Below are 10,081 nucleotides of genomic sequence, written 5' to 3' on the forward strand. Positions count from 1 at the left end.
ATGATTGCTTCCGAGATAAAGTCCTTCACCACCTTGAATTTTTACTTTCCTTTTCATCCTCGAATATCTATTGAAGTGACAATTCCTGATGACATCAACTACTGATGATCAAGTAATGATATAAGTACTGATGATGTCACTCTTCAGTAAATACTGATATTAAGTCCTGATACGAACTCCTGATAGTTTCTGTCCTGATATAATCAATTATATCTAACAGAATAATCAATAAAAATATACTCTCTTCACACTATTTTCTACCTAAGAATTATCAGAACAGGTTATCAGAATACGTTGAGCGGACGAACAAGTATTATCTAGGGGAAATCCCAAAGAAGACAAATCCTTCATCCGCCTATGTTTAATTATCTAAATTAAGAGGCAAACAAACATTATCTAAGGACAATCCTATAAAACATAATGTCCTTCGCCTTAATATTGATGTCCATCATACTATAAATTCAGTTGGTATAAATATTCAATAAAAGAGTGAAGCGAAAAAAAAATATATAGGGGCAATCCTGAAGGAGATATTACCCTACGTCCTCCAGTCCAAACTTTTACCAATATTTTGACAAGTCATTTTTATAAACAAAGGGAAGAAAAGGCCTTATCTAGGGGTGATCCCAAACAATATAAGCCTTTTATCCCTCAAGACAAAATGACGAGCGAAACCTTTCCAGGCAAGATAAACCAAACCAAACCAAAAGTACCCAGTATATCCCGCAAAAGTAGGGTCTGGGGAGGGTATGATGTACGCAACCTTACCCTCATTCAAAAGAACGAAGAGGCTGTTTCCCAAAAGACCCCGCACTTATGTGTGAACATGTGTAAATATAGAATATAACTATAAAAAGATATAATACGCAATACCGAATAGTGACTGATTGTAGTCACTTTTATCCCACATAAAAACACTTTTGATATCTTCAACCCAATCTTGCTTAAGAGCACTCGCAGAACTTCTAATGTGTAAATCAAATAACTCCATATTCAAAAAAGATAAGACTTTTTATCTATCAAAAAAATGATTAGTGCCAATAGTGTATGAAACTCAAAATACAATAATAAAAGAATTAAGTACCTTAACAGAATAAATAAACTGACACTCTATGTTACTAACACTGTATGCTACTAACACCTCAAAATATAGGATCAATATATCCCATAAGCTATTCAACCACTCTAATTCGACGCCTCCAAGACCTTCTATATAATACCTGAAAGGAATATGTCCTAAGTCCAATCATGTATTAGGATTTAGGAATAACTTTTATGTAATCTGTTTTGATTTCATTGATATTAATAAAAGACTTGTTTTGTTTTTATTACGGGCTCTATCTATTTAAGTGTTTAAATAAGATATACCATAGTTTAGAGTAAAGCTTTTATGGATTATGATGAGATCATAATAGTGAGACCTAAAAGATGATATCTCTAAACTTAAATAGTTCCTGGTCATAGGATTACTAACTGGTAATTAATAATCCGCAAAGATCGGTACATACTATGCTTGCTTTATTTTGAAGGATGTCTGTTCTCATAGATATTTGTGTGGTGAGCACTATAGCTAGTATGTAGGTGCTTATTATAGAATAAGTTCACTGAACATGACTCGCACAGCTGAACAACTGATGGAGTTCACTCACGTGTCAGCAGTTGTTCACATAGTGATAGTTGTACAAGTATCCTTAGACTTGAGGTCATCATAGTCATCTTGTGTACACTAAACTATGCTTTGGTTTAGTTCTTAGTCTCCAGGGACAATTATTAGGGCTCTACTGGGTATAGGAATTTATACACGAAGATAGTGTATGATCAATAAAAGATCTACCCCTTCCAGTGAAGGAAGCGAATGTTCAAGGCTGATCCACTTATGCTAGTTCAGGAATCTCTGGCCAGAGTGAATGAAATTAGAAAGGAGTTTCTAATTTGCATAGAACTAAACATAGTAAATGGTAAGCAAGTGATTAAATTAGATAGGCTTGACACAAGATCCATGCCTTGTATTTAATCAGGACATTGTAGGGTAGAAGGAGTTTATTGTACGGTAACTATTCACTGAATAGGTTCTTGGTATTCTAAGCAGTGAATTCGTATTATCCGGATAGTCGCGATATGCTGAGAAGTATCCCTCACGATGTAGAATAAATATGATTAATTAATTAATCATATTTAATAAATTAGAGAATTTATATAAATAATGATAATATAGTTTTATTATTATTTATTTCTACTACCGGCTTAATATTGAACCTACAGGGTCACACCATAAAAAGAGAATTATTTAATGGTGGAGAAATTAATTAATAATGGCTGATAATTATTTATTTATGAAATAAATAATTAATTGGCAAATTTAATAATTAATTAAATTAGATTTAATTGATTATAAATTAATTAAGAAAAGTTCTTAATATTATTAATTAAGAATTTAATTTTTGGAAATTAAATCAAGAGAGAGAATTATTTCTAAAGTGTTTAGAAAAAGGATTAATAATTAAAAGGTGTTTTAATTATTAATGAGAATAATAAATGAGTTAATAATAATAATATTTTATGGGAAAATTTCAGCTGAAAATTTTGCCTATAAATATACTATTATAAACCCTATTTTTATTCGAACCCAAAAATTTTAGAAAAACCTAATTCTCTCCACCTCCTCCTTCTCCTTAACGTTGTTTTCTTGGTGGATACCGGTGGAGTGCTTCACGTTTGAGGAGCAGCTGCTAAGGATCTCCGATCATTGCTTTTCGATCGCTATTAAAGGTTAGTAATCGATTTATATATTTTAATTACGATTTATATGCTTTTATTTGTATTTTATATGTGTAAAAGTGTTTTACCATGCCTCCGCTGTGATATAAATCCAACATTGGTATCAGAGCACAGGTTGTATGCATATAGATCTGTGATAAAAATTTCAGAATTTTATGTGGTTGTATGAATTAATTATGATTTTTACAAGTTATATTATGGATTAATTTTGTCTTATGAGAAATCATTTCTCAGAATAATTTTGAATGTTGATCTGGGTTCTACAAGTGTTGTAGATCGTCTGGGTATTTTTTTTATAATTTTATGATGTATAGATTTTTTATTATGAATTTTTGAAGTTGTTATAATTAAATTCGTAATTAAATAATCATATATTTATATAAATTGTAAGTATATATATATTATGCATCTGCTGCTTGTCTGCTGTTGTCTGTTGAAAGCAAAGCAAAGGTACAGAGTTGACAGGGACGGCGGCACGGAAATCCGTGCGAGAAAAGACGGCGGCTGTTCTGACAGGCGGAGAAACGCAGAAGAAAGGGTGTCGCGCATTCCGGGAATGCGTTACACCCTGTGGCGCATTCACGGAATGCGTTACACCTTTTAATGGCTTAAAAGGGTTATAACGCATCACCGGAATGCTTTACAGGGCTTGTAACGTGTTCCTGTAATGCGTTACAGCCCGACTGTCCACATTAAATTTGATTTTTTGGGAGTTTCGTAACTCCGTTTTGGGCGTGCAATATATCGTTGGATTCGTTTTTCTGAGACGGATCTAATGGAGTGATCAAATTTTAGTTTATATAAAAGTTTTGAACTGTTTATATTTCTGAAAGTGTTTTAAAGCTGTTTTTAACTGTTTTAACTGCTTTTAAATGCTTCATGTGATACATAGAGATGTATAATGCTTAGACTAATATGCTAGATGATGTAACATGTCTACCTTGACGTTTATTCATGTTTATATATGTGATATATGCTTAGTTTATCATGCGATGATAGATTTAGGTGAACTTAAATGAACATAAGGCGTTTGTTAGACAATCTAGTATAGTGAAATTGTTTCATAACCTTAATAATAATATTATGAATACAATCATGAGATTCTTGTGTTTATGAAACACGTAATTGAATATGAATTTTCAACATTGAGAGAAAGGATGATTCTGTCAACAACAGATTTCTATCTGTAAGAAAGGGTTATTAAGTGACGCCTCTTGACAATGCTCCACCCGATCTGGGAATCATCTGATTATTGATTATTGATTTGAAATTTTTAATTTAAAAGGAAGAATCTCTTTATAATATGATTATGATTGTAACGTAATATAATCCCTCTAAAATTAAATAATATCAAGTAGTAATTGTCCAATGATACAATGGGCTTGTGTCGGTCATAGCCTTCCAACATGATAGAAAGTAGTTCTTATTTTTAAATCATTGTCGGTTCGTGCTACAGCCGAGGGCTTTGATTTTGAAATAAGAAATACTTGTCTATTACATAGAGATATGTACATTGAATTAGAATCTAAAGGTTGGTACGTGCCACAGCTGTGGGCCTTTGGAGACTGATTCAAATGTACCGAATGTTGGGTTAGACTTGACTTAGAATATTGAGTTTTTCGTGCCACAGCCGTGACTCAAGTATTCAAGAGGCTAAAGTTTGATTAGGGAATAACATAAGATGTAATTGACAAGAGTTGTCTGCCTATTGAACATTACATGGCGGTTCGTGCCACAGCCGGGGTTGTGTAATGGAATGTAGGATCCCTATTCCCACTAGCATTATGAATGCTTAATTTTTCATGTAGGGAGTTGAATAAATTAGATAAACTAGTGGGAGCCACTTATGAATAAAGACCCGATTCATATAGTGTTTTAAAATGAAATCAAATATTTGCTAAGTGTTGTTATGTGTTTATCATTTACAGATTTACAATATACATTATGTCTTCTGCACTATCACTCAGGAGCATACTGGATGCTCACAAGTTGACTGGTCCTAATTATTCTAACTGGCTTTGAAACTTGAGAATTGTTCTCAGGATTGAGAAGCTGGAATACGTGATTGACTCACCTAAGCCTACTGAACCTGCTAGTGATGCACATAATGATGAACATGTTGTGTATCGTAAGTGGGTAGATGATGCAAATGTTGCTCAATGCATCATGCTAGCTTCCATGAACATTGAGCTACAGAAGCAACATGAGCATATGGATGCTCACACTATCCTCATGCATCTACAAGAGTTGTATGATGTGGCAGGGAGGACAGCTCGATATGAGATATCGAAGGAGCTGTTCGGTTGTAGGATATCTGAGGGATCATCTGTGAATGACCATGTACTTAAGATGATCAATTTGATTGAACGTCTTGGACAACTTGGTTTTGCCATGGATGGGCAGCTGAGCCAAGACTTGGTCTTGTAATCGCTTCCGAGTTCGTTCTCGCAGTTTGTTGTGAACTTTCACCTGAATAAGTTGGATGTCAGCCTGCCTGAACTCCACAACATGTTGAAGACTGCGGAATCGAATTTTCCCCTAAGAAGAGTTCTGTTCTTCTAATTGGTGAAGGTTCCAATCCTAAGAAAAGGAAGAGGAACCCTTCCAAGAAGAAGAAAGTAGGTGAGAAAATGCCGGTTCCACCAAAAGCTGAAGACCCCAAGAGCAAAGTTGTTTGCTTTCACTGTAACAAGGTGGGGCACTGGAAGAGGAACTGCAAGGTATACCTTGCAGAATGGAAGAAGAAGAAGGGTAGTGAGACTACCGCTTCTGATTCAGGTATGTTCATGATAGAAGTGAATATGTCATTAAATCAAATTTCTACTTGGGTATTAGATACCGCCTGTGGTTCTCATATCTACAATTTGTTACAGGGACTAAGGAGAAGTAGGACTCTTGAGGAAGAGGAGGTGATTCTACTGATGGGAAATGGAGCAAGAGTTGCTGCTGAAGATGTAGAATCATTTCATTTACATATGCCTACGGGCAAGACTATTGTTTTTAAATAATTGTTATTTTGTTCCCTCGATTGTGAGGAATATTATTCCCATGTTAGACTTGGCTGGATTTTCATTTATTATTGAGAATAATGAATGTTCTATTCTTAGAGATAATATTCTTTATGGACGTGGTACTTTAAATAATGGTCTGTATAAATGTGACATAATTTACTTCAGATTGAACAAACTAATAAAAGAAAAGGGATGATGAAAAGCTCACTTCATTGTGGCACTGCAGTCTCCATTTAGTAGACATGGAGAGAGGGCTGCAAATTTGCTAGGAATGGTACACACAGATGTATGTGGACCAATGTCTACGCAAGCCATGGGTGGATTTTCATACTTCGTTACTTTCATGGATAATAGATCTAGATTCGGATATGTGTTTGATGAAACACAAGTCTGAAGCCTTTGAATAGTTCAAAGAGTATAAGTATGAAGTGGAGAAACAAACCAAATATAGTATTATAATTCTTCGATTAGATCGAGGTGGTGAATACTTGAATGGAGAGTTTCTGGATTATCTCAAAATAAATGGTATAGTCTCCCAGTGGACGCCTCCAGATTGGTATCTGAAAGGAGAAATTGAACTTTGTTAGACATAGTTCGGTCCATGATGAGCTATGCAAATCTTCTAGTATTCTTATGGGGTTATGCATTGGAAACCTCAGCATATTTACTGAATAAGGTTCCTTCCAAATCTGTTCCTCAAACTCCGTATGAGATATGGAAAGAAAGGAAACTGAGTCTTAAACACGTTAAGATTTGGGGATGTCCAGCTTATGTCAAGTAAGTTGACCCAGATAAGCTGGAATATCGATCCGTAAAATGTAGTTTTGTGGGATATCCTAAAGAGACTTTAGGGTATTACTTTTACACCGATCATCGGGTGTTTGTCTCCAGACATGCTACCTTCTTGGAAAAGCAGTTTATCCTTGAAGGAAACAGTGGGAGCAAAATTGAACTTGATGAAGTTCAAGAAGCACAAACTAATACGGATCAAGTGGAAACACCTGTTCTGACTGAACAACCTTCTATGGAACAGCCCATTCGTAGGTCAGGGAGAGTGTCTCACCAACCTGAGAGGTAATATGGCCTTGTCATTGAGAATGACAATGAGTTGTCGATCATTGATGATGACGACCCTGTGACCTATAATGAGGCTATGAGTAGTGTTGACTCAGAGAAATGGCATAGTGCCATGAAATCCGGAATGAAATCTATGTATACGGGATATAAAAGAATGATTAGAGCAGATGGCCAGGTGGAGACCTTTAAGGCTAGGCTTATGGCAAAAGAATTCAAACAAAGGCAATAGATTGACTTTGATGAAACCTTTTACCTGTAGCCCTGTTATAATCAGTTCGGATTTTGCTTGCGAATGCTGCTTACTACGACTATGAGATCTGGCAATTAGCCAGATGGTTTTCTTTCCAAGAGAAATGAAAACCTAGTGTGTAAGCTGCTGCGAACCATATGTGGTTTAAAGCAAGCTTCTCGTAGATGGAACATCCATTTTGATGAGACAATCAAAGAGTTTGGTTTTATGAAAAACGTAGATGAACCATGTGTCTACAAAAGGGTTAGTGGGAGCGCGATAACATTTCTTGTGTTGTATTGAATTAGAGTTGACACACATAACAACATAGCAGACCCACTCACAAAGCTACTTTATGAAAGTCACTTTGATCGTCATAAAGACTAGATGGGTATTAGATACCAGAGTGATTGACTTTAGTACAAGTGGGAGATTGAAAGGAATATGTCCTAAGTCCAGTCATGTATTAGGATTTAGGAATAACTTTTATGTAATCTGTTTTGATTTCATTGATATTAATAAAAGACTTGTTTTGTTTTTATTACGGGCTCTATCTATTTAAGTGTTTAAATAAGATATACCATAGTTTAGAGTAAAGATTTTATGGATTATGATGAGATCATAATAGTGAGACCTAAAAGATGATAACTCTAAACTTAAATAGTTCCTGGTCATAGGATTACTAACTAGTAATTAATAATCCGCAAAGATCGGTACATACTATGCTTGCTTCATTTTAAAGGATGTCTGTTCTCATAGATATTTGTGTGGTGACACTATAGCTAGTATGTAGGTGCTTATTATAGAATAAGTTCACTGAACATGACTCGCACAGCTGAATAACTGATGGAGTTCACTCACGTGTCAGCAGTTGTTCACATAGTGATAGTTGTACAAGTATCCTTAGACTTGAGGTCATCATAGTCATCTTGTATACACTGAACTATGCTTTGGTTTAGTTCTTAGTCTCTAGGGACAATTATTAGGGCTCTACTGGGTATAGAAATTTGTACACGAAGATAGTGTATGATCAATAAAGGATCTACCCCTTCCAGTGAAGGAAGCGAATGTTCAAGGCTGATCCACTTATGCTAGTTCAGGAATCTCTGGCGAGAGTGAATGAAATTAGAAAGGAGTTTCTAATTTGCATAGAACTAAGCATAGTAAATGGTAAGCAAGTGATTAAATTAGATAGGCTTGACACAAGATCCATGCCTTGTATTTAATCAGGACATTGTAGGGTAAAAGGAGTTTATTGTACGGTAACTATTCACTGAATAGGTTCTTGGTATTCTAAGCAGTGAATTCGTATTATCCGGATAGTCGCGATATGCTGAGAAGTATCCCTCACGATGTAGAATAAATATGATTAATTAATTAATCATATTTAATAAATTAGAGAATTTATATAAATAATGATAAAATAGTTTTATTATTATTTATTTCTACTACCGGCTTAATATTGAACCTACAGGATCACAGCATAAAAAGAGAATGATTTAATGGTGGTGGAATTAATTAATAATGGCTGATAATTATTTATTTATGAAATAAATAATTAATTGGAAAATTTAATAATTGATTAAATTAGATTTAATTGATTATAAATTAATTAAGAAAAGTTCTTAATATTATTAATTAAGAATTTAATTTTTGGAAATTAAATCAAGAGAGAGAATTATTTCTAAAGTGTTTAGAAAAAGGATTAATAATTAAAAGGTGTTTTAATTATTAATGAGAATAATAAATGGGTTAATAATAATAATATTTTATGGGAAAATTTCAGCTAAAAATTTTGCCTATAAATATACTATTATAAACTGTGACGCCCTCCAAACCCGGGGTCTAGATTTGGGGGTCACTCGCCAATAAACCAAAATAAAATAATCACAGCGGAATAATATAATATATACGACCCCTTTACCTGCACTGGATCGATCACAGGTTATAGTATGGAACAGGCACTACTACAAATCAAGTGTTATTACAAACCATAGTCTAATTAGTTTTACAACTTATTCAAATTTTATTACAAACCTCTAGACTAATTAAGTATCCCAAACTGTCTACCTGGAAACACACCAACTATTTACAAGCACAAAACCTCTGGTCAGACCTGGAACTTAAGCTTGCTCTGGCCTAGCTGAAAGAATCAAGATATGAAACAAGTATGAGCGAACGAAATGCTCAGCAAGTAATGAATAGCTTATGATTTGGAATAACAACAGTATATCTGATGAACAAAACCAACTAAACTAACTGAACAGCATCAAAACTGAAAAAAATTTGATAATAAACAACATTTGCAATATATTATGTTTTGGGACTGGAATCCTCGAACGACGGTGTGTTGCCGCCGGTGATCAGCCGCGGAGCAACACCGGTATGCCGAAGCATATCCAACTAAACAAAAGGTACCCAAGGCACATATTGGCCTAGCAAGGTGTTATATCCTGTATAACACATAGCTCACACTGGACCGCCGCCACGGCCTCTTACGCAACCATCCAACCCATAAAAACAATTTTCTGCCAAAGGAGTCGAATCAAATGACATCCTTAACCACATAACTCCCCATTTCTCATGGTCCGGAGTTTTCTCAACAACCAATGGCGAAATAACCAGAACAATTAGTTATTCGCTAATCTCAATTTAAAGCTTTGCTGTATAGAGTAATTCATAGCGAAACATAAAACGTTTAACTATTCTGAACTTAGAATAGTATGGATATTGAAAGAATAAAGTTCAGAGTCAATATCAATTGAATGATAAATAAAGATATAGGTACTTGTATAATATGATTAGAAATGAACGTCACTTGAATGATAAGTGAAGTTAGGGTACTTGCCTGGTATGCTCAATAACCTCTTACTTTAACTCTGCTTCTAACTGCTGGCTACTATCTTCGTCTAACACTTGACTGCACTTCTAGCTACTCGATTCTATAAACAAAAGGATTATCTTAAGTGACAGAACTAAACTCAAT

Source organism: Apium graveolens, chromosome 2 (genome assembly GCF_009905375.1).
Source record: "Apium graveolens cultivar Ventura chromosome 2, ASM990537v1, whole genome shotgun sequence".
NCBI classification, from domain to species: domain Eukaryota; kingdom Viridiplantae; phylum Streptophyta; class Magnoliopsida; order Apiales; family Apiaceae; genus Apium; species Apium graveolens.